This window comes from Heterodontus francisci, chromosome 39, assembly GCF_036365525.1.
Source record: "Heterodontus francisci isolate sHetFra1 chromosome 39, sHetFra1.hap1, whole genome shotgun sequence".
In the NCBI taxonomy this organism is placed as follows: Eukaryota; Metazoa; Chordata; class Chondrichthyes; order Heterodontiformes; family Heterodontidae; genus Heterodontus; species Heterodontus francisci.
In genome coordinates this window covers 34,652,517-34,669,560 of record NC_090409.1, presented here as the reverse complement: position 1 = coordinate 34,669,560, position 17,044 = coordinate 34,652,517, and the positions used below count along the sequence as shown (strand labels likewise).

General features: G+C 42.4%; 1 long non-coding RNA gene across 1 annotated transcript; it reads left to right on the top strand.

Annotated features, from left to right (window-relative positions):
• Window positions 1–14,401: 14,401 nt before the first annotated feature.
• On the top strand, window positions 14,402–16,791 carry LOC137352718 (uncharacterized). The gene is made up of 4 exons (XR_010969769.1): window positions 14,402–14,460; window positions 16,192–16,233; window positions 16,358–16,401; window positions 16,685–16,791. It is a non-coding gene; the product is annotated as an uncharacterized lncRNA (long non-coding RNA).
• The last annotated feature ends 253 nt before the right edge of the window (window positions 16,792–17,044 follow it).

The window sequence follows — 17,044 nt, the reverse complement described above, 5'->3', positions numbered from 1 at the left end:
TAATGGGGAACAGGGAAATGGCAGATAATTTAAACCAATATTTTGCATCGGTCTTCATGGTGGAGGACACTATAAACATCCCACAGATATCAGATAAGCAAGGAGCTAATGGGAGGAAAGATCTTGTAACAGTCTCTATCACAAGAGACAAAGTATTTGACAAACTAATGGGACTAAAGGCAGACAAGTCACCAGGACCTGATGGCCTGCATCTAAGGATTTTAAAGGAAGTGGCTGCAGAGATAGTGGAGGCATTGGTCGAAATATTCCAGAATTCACTGGATTTCGGGAGGGTCCCAGCAGATTGGAAAACCGCTAATGTGAGGCCCCTGTTCAAGAAGGGAGGGAGACAAAAAACAGGAAACTATTGACCAGTTAGTCTAGCATTGGTCGCTGGGAAAATACGAGGGTCCATTATTAAGGAAGAAATAGCAGGACATTTAGAAAAGCTTAACACAATCCAACAGGGTCAACATGGTTTTGTGAAAGGGAAATCATGTTTGACAAATTTGCTAGAGTTCTTTGAGGATATAACAAGCAGAGTTGATAAAGGGGAACTGGTTGATGTGGTGTATTTAAATTTACAGAAGGCTTTCGATAAGGTGTCACATAAAAGATTATTGCACAACTTAGGAGCTCACGGTTTTTGGGGTAAGGTATTAACATGGATTGAGGATTGGTTAACTCACAGAAGACAGAGAGTCGGGATTAATGGGTCTTTTTCAAGTTGGAAAGACGTAACTAGTGGAGTGCCACAAGGATCAGTCCTAGGGCCTCAATTATTTACTATTTATATTAATGACTTGGAGGAGGGGGCAAAGTGGAATATATCCAAATTTGCTGACGATACAAAAATAGGTGGGAGGGCATGTTATGATGAGGACATAAGGAATCTGCAAGGGGATATAGATAGGTTGAGTGGGCAAAAACTTGGCGGATGGAGTTTAATGTAAGAAAGTGTGAGGTTATGCACTTTGATAGTAAGAATCAAAAGGCAGACTATTACTTAAATAGAGAGAGACTTCAAAAAAGTGCAGCACAGAGGGATTTGGGTGTTCTTGTGCATGAAACACAAAAAGTTAGCATGCAGGTGCAGCAAGTAATTAAGAAAGCAAGTGGAATTTTGGCCTTTATTGCTAGGGGGTTGGAGTTTAAAAATAGGGAAGTCTTGTTACAACTGTACAGGGTGTTGGTGAGACCACACCTGGAGTACTGCGTACAGTTTTGGTCCCCGTATTGAAGAAAGGATATACTAGCATTGGAGGAAGTTCAAAAGAGATTTACTAGGCTGATTCCTGGGATGAAAGGGTTGACTTATCAAGAACGGCTAAACAGGTTAGGCCTTCATTCATTCGAGTTTAGAAGAATGAGGGGTGATCTTATTTAAACGTACAAGATTCTGAGGGTGTTGACAGGGTAGATGTTGAGAAGATGTTTCCACTAGTGGGGGAATCTCAAACTCGGAGACATAGTTACAGAATAAGAGGACACTCATTTAAAACTGAGATGCGAAGGAATTTCTTCTCTCAGAGGGTAGTGAATGTCTGGAATTCTCTATCCCAGAGAGTTGTGGAGGCGAGATCACTGAAAGTATTTAAAAAAGAGGTAGATAGATTTTTGAAATGTCGGGGAGTTGAGGGCAATGAGGAGCTGGCACCAAAGAGGAGTTGAGGTCTGGGGTAAATCAGCCATGATCTTATTTAATGGCGGGGCAGGCTTGAGGGGCTGAATGGCCTAATCCTTCTCCAATTTCTTATATTCTAATATGGAGGCCAGCCAGAAATGCATCAGAATAGTCCAATCCAGTCCAGAGATAACAAAGGCATGAATGAGAGTTTCAGCAGCAGATGAGCGGAGTGGGGAGAGGGCGGACGGGGGTTCGGAGTGGGGAGAGAGAGGACGGAGGATCGGAGTGGGGAGAGGGAGAGGACGGGATCAGAGTGGGGAGAGGGAGAGGACAGGAGATCGGAGTGGGGAGAGAGAGGACAGGGGATCGGAGTGGGGAGAGAGAGGACAGGGGATCGGAGTGGGGGGGAGGGAGAGGACGGGGGATTGGAGTGGGGAGACGGAGGACGGGGGATCAAGTGGGGAGAGGGAGGACGGGGGATCGGAGTGGAGAGACGGAGGACAGGGAATCGGAGCGGTGAGAGGGAGAGGATGGGGGATTGGAGCGGGGAGAGGGAGAGGATGGGGGATTGGAGCGGTGAGAGGGAGAGGACGGGGGATCGGAGTGGGCAGAGGGAGAGGAAGGGGGATCGGAGTGGGGAGAGAGAGGACGGGGGATCGGAGTGGGGAGACGGAGGACGAGGGATCAAGGGGGGGGGAGGGAGAGGACAGGGAGCAGGACAGAGGGGCTGAGCGAACGGGTGTTAATCCAAGTTAGGATGTGGGAAGCAAAGTTTTCGATAAGCTCAAGTTTATGGAGGGTGGAAGATGAGAGGCCCTCTAGGAGTGTCTTGGAAGAGTCAAGACTAGAGGTAACAAAAGCATGGATGAGGATTTCAGCAGCAGAGGCAGGGTTTAGTGAAACATAGACTAGTTTAATTTCCCTCAGCATTGATATAAGTGTTATGATATGTTATTGTCTGCACTTCAATCATTAAATCTCCTTATTGTAATATGTTTACAATAGATGGACCACACAAAATGGATAAGAAATATAAAATCAGCAGTCTACACATATATGCCAAATTATAATGTATTAAATAACTTCCATTAGCTAAAAAATTGTACTTCTCATTCTGATGTTTTGTCACTTTTTCCTTCATAAATTCAGATCTTCACATTTTTAATTGGAACTGCCTATGTAAACTTATCGCCTGTAACTGCGCCTTTCCACTAATGGTATTCCTGTACTACCTTAGTTTAGCTTTCTCAGCTCCTCAGTTCGTAGTGCAAAGGATCTACAATGCTTCCACTGAATCTACTTCTCTTCCCGTTAGTTTTTGTATTGAGCTGTAAATAAAACCTGATAAAAGTGAATACAGAATGTTTGATTATGCCACAAGCAGTGAAAGCTCAGGACAGTAAGTGGGCAACCACCTGGAAGAGTAGGAAGAGGCAGGAAGTACCAGAGTCTTCGGGGTGTGTGCCACTCTCAAACCAGCACTCAGTGTTGGAGAGTGCTGGGATGATGGCACCTTGAAGGAGTGCAGTCCATACTGTGGCACCAATGGGCAACAGACTGCACAGGAAGGAACAGCAAAGAGTAGAAATACAGTCATTATAGGAGATTCTGTATTTAAGGGACAGCCAGGCATTTCTTTAACTGCCATCGCGAGTCCCATATGGTGTGTTGCCTCTCTGGTGCCAGTGGAAAGGACATCACAGAGAGGATATGGAATATTCTGCAGGGGGAAGAGAGTGAGCCAGAAGTTGTGGTCCACATTGGTACCAACAACATAGAGAGGGCTGATATTGAGATTGTCTGGTCAGATTTTCAGGAACTAGGGCAGAAATTTAAAAAGTAGGATCACGAAGGTAGTAATCTCTGAATTGCTTAGGAAATAGGAGCAAGAGTAGGCCATTTGGCCCCTCGAACCTGCTGCACCATTCAACTAGATCACAGCTGATCTTCTACCTCAATGCCATTTTCCCTAATTACTCTCAGTGCTGCACGAGCGAGAGTAGAAATAGATAGGTAATGCCTGGCTTGAGACATGGTGTAGGAGGGAGGGCTTCAGATTCTTGGAGTATTGGGACCAGTTCTGGGCTGGAGGCACCAATTCGAAAGGGACGGGTTGCACCTCAACAGAACAGGGACCAATGTCCTCACAGGAAGGTTCACCAGTGTGGTTGGGGAGGGTTTAACTAAATTGGCAGGGGGGTGGGAACCTGTATATAGAAGCAGAAAAGAGGGCTAAAGTACATAAAGTGACAGTATTGGATGTACTAGAGAAGGTAGCAGTAACACATTAGATAGGAACAGACTAAGAAGGACTATGATGAATACAAAAACAGGTTTACAATGCATGTATGTTAAATGTACAAAGTTTGGTGAATAAGGTTGGTAAGCTAAACGCACAAATAGTCATGTGGGATTGTCATGAAGTGACAATAACGGAAACATGGCTTAAAAATGGTGAGGACTGGGCGCTTAATAGTCAAGGATACAAAATGTTCTGAAAAGATCAAGAAAGAAAAAGAGAGGTGATGTCGCAGTACTGATTGGGGAAGTTGAGAAGCAGGAAAGGCATTGTCAGGCTATGGAGGGTATTCTATAGGCCTCTAAATAGTGAGAGAGAGAGATAGAAGAGTGAAATTTGCAGGGAAATCAGAGCTGTCCCATAAGGTTTAGATTAATATAGAGAAGAGCAAGGAACAATCTAGAGTAGAACTTCTAAATCGCTACCTTCAATGCTATGAGAGGGGATCTAGTCAGCGTAAAATGGAACTAAAGATTGACAAGAAAAACTGTAAAGGAAAAATGGGTGATCTTTGAGGAGGAGATATTTCAGATACAGACTTGGGTGCATTCCAACACGTGCAAAAGGTAAGTGAACCAAAGCCAGGGTTCCTTGGATGAAGAGGGAGAAAGAGAATATGATGAAACAAAAAAGAGACTGAATGATACATGTTGGTTGAAGTCTTCGAGCAAGAACTAGGCCAAATTTGAGAGGGGAAGTGAAGAGTGACTGGAAGTAAGAGTGGCAAAGAGAGAATATGAATATGGAAAGGCAGTTAACACTAAAAGGAACCCAAAAATCTTCGACCCACTTGTAAATATTAAATGGGTAGGAAGAGGCGGGATGAGTCACATTCGGGACAGAGAGGGTGATGCGTGCTTAGAGATGCAGGGCAAGGCTAAAATAAGGGAACCTTGAGTACTTTGTATTGCTGTTTACTAAGGAAGGGGATGCTTAAAGATTATTGACAGGAGCGGAGATGGTAGAGATAATGGTTGGGGTGTACATTGATAGACAGGATGTACTAAAAAGGCTGGTTACGCAGGACATTTTGTTTGGTCAGTTATTATTCACATATAATTAAATATATTTCTGATAATTCAATGTTTTGAACATGGTACTGGTGGAAGACTTTTGATTAACTGTGAGCTGCCCCTCACACCCACTGAGTTCAGGATGGATATTCTGTTGTATTTACGCAGGGAAAATTGAAACTCAATCACAATGATAGGAATATTGCTATCCAACTAAAATACTTCACAACCGTACAGATTTTTAAAAATAACACATTTAAGCCTTGAAATATTAGTTTATAAACACAATGGGCTGAAATTTGCCACAATGGCAGAGATGCGTTGGGAGGGCTTGCTGGCATTTTCGTGCAAGTGGATGGTGTCCCAGTTGCCTGACTTTTTCCACCTCCGTGCAGTTTTTCTGGAGGCAGATTTTCAGGGATCACGGCTGTCTGCCCGGAATTGTTACAGTGCAGAAGGAGGCTATTCGGCCCATCGTGTCCACACCAGCTTTCTGTAAGAGCAATTCACTCAGTTCCATTCCCCTGCCTTCTCCCTCTAACCCTGCATATTCTTCCTTTTCATATAACAGTCTAATTCCCTTTTGAATGCCTCAATTGAACCTGCCTCCACCACACTCTCAGGCAGTGCATTCCAGACCTTAACCACTAGCTGCTTGAAAAAGATTTTCTCATGTACTTTTGCTTATCTTAGCAAATACTTGAAATCTGTGCCCTATCGTTCTAGATCCTTTCATGAGTGGGAACAGTTTCTCCCTATTTACTCTGTCCAGACCCTTCTTGATTTTGAATACCTCTATCAAATCACCTCTTAGCTGAAGTTCCTCATCCCTGGAACCATTCTTGTGAATCTTTTCTGTACTCTCTCCAATGCCCTCACGTCTTTCCAGTTGAGGCTGAACCAGTGTCTTATACAAGTTCAACATAACTTCCTTGCTCTTGTACTCTATGCCCTTTTTAATAAAGCCCAGGATACTGTATGCTTTATTAACCACTTTCTCAATCTATCCAGCCACCTTCAATGACTTATGCACATATACACCCATGTCCCTCTGCTCCTGCACCCCCTTTAGAACTGTACCCTTTATTTTATATTGTCTCTCCATGTTCTTGCTACCAAAATGAAACATTTCACATTTCTGTACAATGAACTTCATCTGCCACCTGTCTGCCCATTCCACCAACTTGTCTATGTTCATATGGAGTTCTACACTATCCTCCTCACATTTCAAAATGCCTACAAGTTTCGTATCATCTGCAGACTTTGAAATTGTGCCCTGTACACCAAGGTCTAGGTCATTAATATATATCAGGAAAAGCAAGGGTCCCAGCACTGACCCCTGGGGAACTCCACTACAAACCTTCCTCCAGCCCGAAAAACATCCATTAACCCCTACTTTTTGTTTCCGGTCACTCAGCCAATTCCGTATCCATGTTGCTACTGTCCCTTTTATACCATGAGCTATAAGTTTGCTCACAGGTCTATGGTGTGGAACTGTATCAAACGCCTTTTGATAATCCATGTACACCACATCAACAGCATTGCCCTCATCAACCCTTTCTGTTAGCTCCTCAAAAACTCAAGCAAGTTAGTTAAACATGATTTTCCCTTAAGAGATCCATGCTTGCTTTCTTTAATTAACCTGCATTTTTCCGTGACTGTTAATTTTGTCCCGAATTATTTTCTCTAGGAGTTTCCTCACTACTGAAGTTAAGCTGACTGGCCTGTAGTTGCTGAGCTTATCTTTACACCCTTTTTTGAACAAGGATGTAACGTTTGCAATTCTCCAGTCCTCTGGCACCACCCCCGAGTCTAAGAAACACTGAAAACCTATGACCAGTGTCTCTGCGATTTCCACTCTCACTTCCTTCAGTATCCTTGATGCATCTCATCTGGTCCTGGTGTATTATCCACTTTAAGTACAGACAGCCTATCTAATACGTCCTCTTTATCAATTTTAAACCTTTCTAATGTCTAAATTACCTCCTCTTTCACCATTGCCTGGGTTGCATCTTCTTCCTTGGTAAAGGCAGGTGCAAAGTATTCATTTAATACCTCAGCTATGCCCTCTGCCTCCATGTGTAAGTCCCGTTTATAATCCCTAATTGGCCCCCTCCTCCTTTTAGCACCCTTTTACTATTTATATGTGCATAGAAAACTTTGGGATTCCTTTTAACGTTAGCTGCCAGTCTCTTTTCAGTCTCTCTCTTTGCTTCTCTTATTTGATTTATCACTTCCCTTCTGGATCTTCTATATTCAGCCTGGTTCTCAATAGTACTTTCGACCTGGCATCTGTCATAAGCACAGTTTTTCTTCCTTAATTTAATTTCTGCCTCTTTTGTCATCCAGGGAGGTCTGAATTTGCTGCCCTACCTTTCCCCTTCGAGAAAACATACTTTGACTGTGACCAAATTATCTCTTCTTGGAAGGTAGTCCATTGTTCAGCTACTGTTCTTCCTGCCAACTTTTGACTCCAATGTATTTGCCCCAGCTCCATTCTTACTCTATTGAAGTTGGAGAGCGAATGAAGCTCCCATGTGCAGTTTTTCTGTTTCACCATGGCGGCACAGTGGTTAGCACTGCAGCCTCACAGCTCCAGGGACCCGGGTTCAATTCCGGGTACTGCCTGTGTGGAGTTTGCAAGTTCTCCCTGTGTCTGCGTGGGTTTCCTCCGGGTGCTCCGGTTTCCTCCCACCTGCCAAAGACTTGCAGGTTGATAGGTAAATTGGCCACTAGCAATTGCCCCTAGTACAGGTAGGTGGTAGGGAAAATATAGGGACAGGTGGGGATGTGGTAGGAATATGAAATTAGTGTGGGATTAGTATAAATGGGTGGTTGATGGTCGGCACAGACTCGGTGGGCCGAAGGGCCTGTTTCAGTGCTGTATCTCTAAACTAAACTAAACTAAACTAAACTACACACCTTCCAGTTTTTGGGACACGCCCCGGCTCTTCCGAACCATATCCCCAGTACCTTCAGGTTGCCTGACCTGACCGTGAAGGGGACAAAGGATCAGTCGGCCCAGTTACCAAAGAACATGGCCTCGCACTTATCGTGATTAACTTTGGCTCCTGAGGCCAGTTCAAGCTCATCAGCCTGTGAGCTGACAGAGGAACCGATGGTGGCATCGTCCATGCACAGGGAGGCTTTGACCTGAGTGTCGCCACTGTCTGGGATTGTCACTGCTCTTACGCCCAAGTTCTTTCTGCTGGTAAAGGTTCAAAACAGCAAACAAACAAGACGAGGGAAAGGAGACGCCCTGCCTGGGACAGCCCTGCCTGACTGCCAAGTTTAATTGGAAAACTTTCTAATTACTACCCATTTATTGAAACTGTGCTACTGATGTTTGTGTAGCGCAGTTTGATCCAATTGTGGATTCCTTCCACAAACCCAACTTTGGGGAGCACGTTCATCATGTAGACATGTGGTATCCTGTTAAAGGCTTTCTCCTGGTCCAAGCTGATGAAGCAAGTGTCCACCCACTGTTCCGTACGTAGGTGATTGTATCCCTGAGTATCGCAAGACATTGAGATCTGATGATGATTCACATGCCGTGGTTACAACATGATTCTATCTCCCTATCTCTGTAGACCCCTCCAGCCCTATAAGCCTTAGAGTTGTCTGCATTCTTCTGATTCTGGGCTTTTGACGTTCCCTATTTTAATTGCTCTACTGTTGGCAATTGTTCTTTCAGCTGTCGTGGCCCTCGGCTCTGGTCTTCCCTCCTTCCAAAACCAAAACCAATTTCATTTCTAACCTTTGTCAGTCCGGGTGTTCGATCACAGTCCTGAAGCGCTAACTCTGTTTCTCTCTCCACAGATGCTGCCTGACCCGTTGAGTATTTCCAGCATTTTCTGTTTTGTTTCAGATTTCCAGCATTTACAGTGTTTTGCCTTTTTGCACAATTTATCTTTGGAAGCATTTGGAAGCGTAAACAGCTCCTTAAAATTGTTTCTTTTCTTTTCCTTTTTTTCCCCCCTTTAATAGCACGAAGGACCTTAAAACAATGTCAACACATTCTTCACTAACTTTTTTTCCCCTTTGCTGTATAAGTTGTTCATTTGCCTTTCCACAAAGTAAAAAATCTCAGCCTATATATAACTGTTGCCTCTTTGTTTAAATATCCAGTTTTTTTGTGTTCCATCCACATTAATACCACACATTGCTCCACATGGTATGGACCTATGCTGGTTAGATTCCAGCATTTTATATTTCATCCTCTCTGTTTAATTTGTCACTTTTATAAGCTGATTCACACATGAGAACTAAGGAATATCTATTGTACTAATTAGACATATGTCACACTGCAGATAACAGTGAAGCATCACAATGTAAACCTATTTAATTTGAGAATGACAGTAACAACAAAGAGTCAGGTTGATGGAGTACAAAGTCTCAGATATCATCACATGGAACTTGTAGACTTTAAACTGAAACTATCAGGATTATTTTCCATAAAAACCCACAGATAAAAATTCAGTGTGCAAATGCTGTCTTTAGATTCTAATACTAAATCCAGAATCCTCCAAATTACCTTTCGATGATGCTAACTACTCTCCTGTGTTTTGACAGAACCTGTTTCCAAGCCTATTATTACAGCCAATGCCACCAACCCAGTAGAACACAATGACACCGTGGCTCTGACGTGCTTTGCATCAGGCACAGAGGTTTCATATCAGTGGCTTGAGGACAACATCACTATTATTCCTGATAACAGGTTTGGTCTAAGTGATGATAATCGCACCCTCACTATATCTGGAGTGTTACGAACTGATGGAGGATTCACATGCTATGCATTCAACTCCATTAATGGAATGACAAGTGACCTATATCATCTAAACGTTAGCTGTAAGTGTCCCAACAATTCATTATTTTACCAATCCTAGTGAACTGGTGATTGTGACAGAGAACACTTTGTCTTTTGGTTGCAGTAAGGTTTATTCATTGAAATGTGTTTGTCCATAGTTCATCACTTCAACGAAGCAAGTTTAATTTAACATGAGTTTATTTACCTGGAGAAGTATACTTGAAATAATTTGACCTTTTAGAGACAGAACTTGTAAGAAAAATGGTACTCACTGACAGGCAGTGATATTTATCAGTTTATGTTGCATCTACTTATTTACAAAATAATCTTGAACAAAAGAACTCTTTTGGGAATACACACCATTGAATTATGATTCCCAGATAACATTGCACCTTCGCTATTAAGTCTATTGCTAGTGATATCATCTATACCAGCTTCATGTAAGCAGTATGAGAATAGTTTTGTGATACTTCAGCGGGAGCTTGGGATTAAATTGCTGTTTAATATTTGCCATGAAGTTAATTATTTCATTTTTAGATCCCAAAAACTGCAAATCTGTTTTTGTGGAAAAGCGTAAATGAGCAAATCAAAATATAATTTTGCAGAAATTTTCCTTCAAAACAATAAATTGTGATTCAACATTGGTACAATTTGTGCAGGACAGAAACAGACCAGTGAGTGATTTTACAGTAAATGTTGTCTCTACAATTTGTTGACTTAAGTTTATATACCAGTGTGATTGATAGTGTGTAGAAAACACATGGATGTGTAGTTTCTGTGGTGGTGATCTTCATATTTATACAGTCCGCTACTGCTTTTCATTTTAGCATAATTTTATTGCAGTACATTTGTGCACTTATTTTAGATGGACCAGATCTTCCTAATATATCCATTAACCCTGATTTACCTCTTTACATTACTGGAAGAACTGTTACTTTTTCATGTTCTGTGGACTCAAGCCCACCTGCTGAATTGGAATGGTATCTGAATGGTACCTCTCTTCAACAAAAAGGGCAACAACTTATCATTACAAGCATTACTTTAAATGACAGTGGAAATTATACCTGTCAGGCCTTTAACAATGTAACCAAAAGGTACAGTGCCTCAACTAAACAAATGGCTGTAATAGGTAGGTAACACATTTCTCCATTTTATTAGATTAGTTTGTTGTCCACCAGTGGAATGGTGAAGCTGTCTGATAGTTAATTCTACAAATAGACTGAACTTGAATAGGTCATTGATTAAGAAAATGAGGTTCCTCGGTCCTGTTTTGTGATAAACTTCTGGCTATCAATGTATCGGTTACACTAACAAACATTTCTAAATAATCTTCAAATTGACGGAATAAGAATCAAATTATCAAATAGTTGTAATCCTTGATCTGTCTCCCACTTTCTGACATATACATTTCTAACTGGAGACTTTGACATTGAATATAGGAGAGATAGAGACACTCACATATCAAGGGTGGAAGCTGTTTCGTATTTTGCTTCTTAAAGGATCTTAAAAAGACCTGCATTAGCCAAGAACTTTCATTCTAATTGGTTTTCCAAATGTCTATCAAATCTCCCTGTCGCCTTCTCTACTGTAAGGAGAACAACACCAGCTTCTCCATTATATCCACATAATTGTACATCCTCAACTCTGGACCCATTCTAGTAAATCTCTTCTGCACCCTCTGCAAAGCCATTCAGCTTTCAGAAAATTAACATTTAAATATAACATGCTACAAACGTCTGTGACGTTCAGGCATCTGCCAGAATTAAAGATAGCGCTACTCAATTTATCACAGCTATTCAAGACAGAACTCTGGGAGGATACTGCCATTGAAATTTGGAATTTAAATCAACTTTCTATGGTTGGTAAAGTCAACATTTACATGGTGAAGTTTATGGAGGAAATAACTGTGAATTTCTGCCCCCTCCAGTCCGCAATCTGTGATTCTCCCTACACTCAGTACAGCCTTGCATCCCCCCCCCAGAACCACCCCCCACCCCCACCCCGCTCAGCAGCTCGCTCCAGACCTCTCCGCTATTCCCGCCCTTCACATTTGCTGATTGTTGCCACTCCTCGCTCCTTACCTCCTGCCCTCCACCCCACCCCCCCCCCCCACCCCCCCGCTCTCTGGCCACTCACTCCCCGCTTCCTCCCCATCCTGCTCTCCCACTGCTTGCTCCTCTCACCCCGCTTCCCACTGCCTTTCTCCAGCCACTAGCTCTAGGCTGTGCTGCTTCCCACCTGTCAGCCACTCCCACTCACCCCTCCATCGCCGCGTCACTGCTCTTGGCCCGCCTTCCTCCTTCGGGCAACGCGTTGAGGAACGATCAAACGTCGGAGTGAGTGGCTGAGACGAGGGATGTGGTGCAGCCTGGAGCGAGTGTCTGGAGGAATGGGAGTTGGAAACGGGCAGCGAGCGGCTGGAGAGTGGGGTGAACCGGCCACTGGGGGGAAGGGGAGAAAGCATCGAAGCCTGGAGCAAGTGGCCAAGGGGGAGCACGGCCAGCGGGGCGGGAGAGAGTAGCTGAGTGGGGGTGTGGGGAGCCAGTACCTGACCAGATGTAGGCTGTGCATGCGGAGCATCTCACTGAGCGCAGGAGACCATTTGCGTATGTGCGCAGCTTGGAGCATTCTGATGACGTCGTTGGGCTTCTGCATTGTCAGGAGTCACTTTAATAGTTATGAGGTATGTTTCCGCAGTTAATGATAATGGTTTATTTTTCAGACTGATAGAAATCTGCTCAATCATCTCCTCATTTTGGTATTATAACTGCTCCACTGTTGATGCAGTGAATTAGTTTTGCATCTCCCAGCCTTCAAACTGCAGTCCAGATAATTTTTTAGATTTCCACCAACTTTACTGTTCTTCCTCAATAACCCCATGTTTTGATATTTGACTATAAATAATAATATAAATAATAGTTTAACAATAAGGACACAGTGTACAGCTTTATACTGGGAATCGGTGTTATATCTTCAAGTTCTGATTAAATGATTTACTCTATCCCATTTCACCTGAAGATATTTGGCCTTAACTCCGAAGTGGGAATCGATTCCGTTACATGAAATTTGTTCCTTCCAGTTAGTAGAACAGTTTTCATTCATCATTTATAAATAGAATTTCTGTTGAAGATCATATTTAATCATTGCAATAAAATATCTTCCTGAAAAGTTCACATTTTGGTCTGTTGCACATTTGTTTAGGATGAAAGGTCCAACACAGGAGCAAAATGATACGAACATTAATTCAACAGTAAACCGTAAGTGAAATATTTCAGCATTTCCAGGTTGCTGTGTCAATGAAAATTGTAACAGTTCTTGTTGATTTGAAATTTAATTTATGATATCTGTATATCATACAGATTTTGAAGCTTAAGCTTTGCGTTTGCACCTACATGAGGATAACCTAACCCTCTTGTGTACTATGCAAAAGAAATAATCGCATGCTGGTTCGGAACAAGATGACATTAACACATGTTTAACTCAACGTTCTGTTTAACACCGGTTTTCAACACAACACTAAATTGTGAATGGTGAAAGGAAACAATCTTTTATAATGTCCAATCTCTGTTTCTGTCTCTCTTTTCAGGTGATTTTCTCATCTTGCATAAACTTGTGTATTCCTTTCAACAGTTCAAGACCTAATCGATTTATCCAGACATACAGAGTTGACCGTGAGATGGAAGTTTTGCTGAGGCTAAACCATTTGTTGTTTACTAATCAGGCGCTCCATTTGTAATGCCACTCAGCTCCACTAACACCCACATAATGAAGTATTGGGGATAGTTTTGCCCTTGTGTCTGAGTGATAGCGAATCAGCAGCCCATTTTATATCTCTCCCGATTTATCTTGAAAAATATAAAATGGAATGCCGACTTGCTGTCTCATTTCACACGAATGCACAAAGTCAAAATGACCCTTGTTATTTGGTAGGTTGACTTGATTTGTATTCCTTGATTAAGTCTGTTCCAGCTGTGCCCTTTAATCGTAAAATTAATGTACTACCCCAGTAACCTTTAAGTTGATAAGCACAGAATCCACTCAAAAATCCAGCAACAGAAGAAAAAGAACTAAAAGCCGTAATTTCTTACCATATAAATCAGTTGTTCTAATTCTGATGGAATCTAGAATAGTCATTGTTTTAGGACTAACGTTAGTGCCTTGCAGAGGCTGCATTGGAGATTTACCAGAATGTTACCATGGATGTAGGATTTAGTTCCCTGGAGACGATGGGGTTGTTCTTTTTAGAGAGTAGGAGTCAAAGAGGAGATTTAACAGAGGTGTTCAAAATCATGAAGCATTGTGACAGAGTAAGTAATGAGAAACTGTTGCCAGTTGTAGAAAGTTCAGTAACTGGAGGATAAAGATTCGAGTGTTTTTCAGGCTGAATTGTTCTGATCTGGAATGTACTGCCTGAAAGGGTGGTTGAAGCAAATTCTCTGGTAACTTTCAAAAGGGAATTGGATGAATACTTGATGGGAAAATTATTAACAAGGTGATGGCAAAGGGGCTGGCGAATCAGATTTACATGACAGCTCTTTCAAAGAGCCTGTATTGGTATGATGGGCTGAAGGGTTTCTTTCTATGCTTTGTCATTCTATGATTATATGATTATATTTTCAGGGCTGATTATACATTTTGTATTCTCACAGACATTTGTGCTACAGTCATTGAGAATTCAGTAAGGCCCTATGAAAATACCCCAGGAACGCAAAAGGTTGGTATAATTGTATTAACATCATCACATTGGTGAACTCATTAAGCTAAAGACAATTTATGCTCATTTACAACCATCAAAGTCATAGTTCATGTCGTAAACTGGAGTCCTATATAATCCAGACTGGGTTAGGGGTTTCAGCCTTTCTTGTCTTACTCCATTAGCGAACCAATTGGTTTTTAAGGCAATTCAAAAAAGTTCCTGGTGCTAGATGGAATATTGGGGTGAACTTTCAATTTTGCCATGAAAATGAAAATTGAGTGGTATGTAAAATGGGTTTTCAGTGCACTATTGCTCTTCTTCCAACACGTGGTAAAAGTGAACATTCACCTCCTGAAATTTAGTTTGGGAGACAGACAGTTTAGGTAAGTTGTTCTAACTTTTATTGTGTGATATATGATAGGCTAGCCATACTGAATTCTGAAGTAACCACATAGCTTTCTTGTGTAAATAAAAGCAAAATACTGCAGATGCTGGAAATCTAAAATAAAAATTAGAAGTGCTGGAAATACTCAGCAGGTCTGGCAGCCTCTGTAGAGAGAGAAGAAAAGTGTCAGGGCAGTGACCTTTCATCAGAACTGGCAAAGGGTGGAAAATAATTAGGTTTTAAGCAAGTAAAGGGGTGGGGGGTAGGGGGAAGAGAACAAAGGAGAAGGGCAGGAGAGATTAAATAACAAAGTTGTCCTGGGGACAAAGGCAAAGAGTGTGTTAATGTTTGTGGTGAAAGACAAAGCATTAGTCCAGAGAGAGTGGCAATAGCAGAATAATGAGCAGCTCTAACTACATGAAAAGCAGGCACATGGTTAAAAAAATAAAATATTAAAAAAAGGCCAGTCATGCCGTGAAGTTATTGAGCTCAATGTTCAGTCCGCAAGGCTGCAGAGTGCCTAACTGAAAGCTCAGGTGCTGCTCCTCGAGCTTGCGTTGATGTTCACTGGAATACTAGAGCAGGCCAAAGACAGAAATGTTGGCATGAGAGCGGGGTGAGTGTTGAAATGGCAACCGGAAACTTGGGGTCATGCTTTCGGACTGAATGGAGGTGTTCTGCAAAGCGGTCACCCAATCTGCATTTGGACTCACCAGTATAGAGGAGATCACATTGTGAGCAGTGAATACAGTATACTAAATTGAAAGAAATACAAGTGTAACGCAGCTTCACCTGGAAGGAGTGTTTGGGGCCTTGGAGGGAGGAGGTAAATGGGCAGGTATTATACCTCCTGTGGTTGCATGGGAAGGTGGCGTCGGAAGGGGACGAGGTGTCGGGGGTAATGGAGGAGTGGACCAGGGTGTTGTGGAGGGATTGATCCCTTTGGAATGCTGACAGGGGAGAGGAGGGGAAGATGCATTTGGTGGTGGCATCATGCTGGAGGTGGTGGAAATGGCGGAGGATGATCATCTGGATGTGGAGGCTGGTGGGGTGGAAAGTGAGGGGACAAGGGGAACCCTGTCACAGTTCTATGAGGGAGGGGAAGGGTGAGGGCGGGAAATGGGCTGGACAAGGTAAAGGGCCCTGTCAACCACAGTGGTGGGGGGGAATCCTCGGTTGAGGATAAAGGACGTCTGTGGTTGACAGAAATGGGCCTTCAACCATGTCTGGCTCATTTCCTGCACTTCTGTCCTCACCCCATCCCCTCCCTCCCAGACCGTGACCGGGTTCCCCTTGTCCTCACTTTCCACCTCACCAGCTTGTGTACCTGTTTACAACTTGTTTTTCCAAATTGCTTTTTTTAGGAGAGAGCTACAAAACCACTTGCTGAAAACTCTACGTACACGGTAAGGACATTATTTTATGTATTCCTTCAAAGCATTTTCTTGCACTTAATTCTATATTTCACTTCAGTTCTCTATTGCCACGCTGTATTTCTGTTAACTAACAACTACCTTTTTATTTTAACAGGACTTAAAACTGCAGAATCGGTCAGTTTATAGTGAACTGGTGAGGTATGTGGGTAGAAAAATTTACAATTTTAACATTGACCATAGGGTTTTACAACAAATATAATTTCATAGCAGTTTTCCAGTGCTAGCTCACAAATGACCAGATATGGTGAGTTCAATTTCAGAACATTTCATGGTGAGCTTTGAACTCTAGACTTCTGGGTGGACAGTCCACTCAGATACTGTGCCCTTCTTGAGAATAACGCATGTAGTTTGGGTTTATTGTGAATGTGCTGAGTATTGATCTTCGGATTGTTTCCCTAAATGTTGCTGTTTTGAACCAAAGATTTCAGACATTGAGCAGAATGCAAAGTAACAATGGAGAATGCTGATTTCAAATCACGATTGCAATGTAAAGCTTCCAATTAGTGAGCTTCCCTGCTTCTAAAGATAACCTACTATCCTGTGCCAAGCACTAAAGATCTTGATAAAGTAAGTTTCATATTTGTTTTGGGCTTTGGCAGACATCACATGAGATAGTGGGCAGGGGTTTGGGAGACGCTAACATTCCAGATGAGGAGAGCAGGAAAATCAATGTTTATGCTCTTGATCAACACTGAAGACCCAGCTCGTAAAACATACCTGTGTTTGGGCCAATCAGATCATGTTTCTCCACGTGCTGTCAAGGCTCTACTCTTCTGTGCTA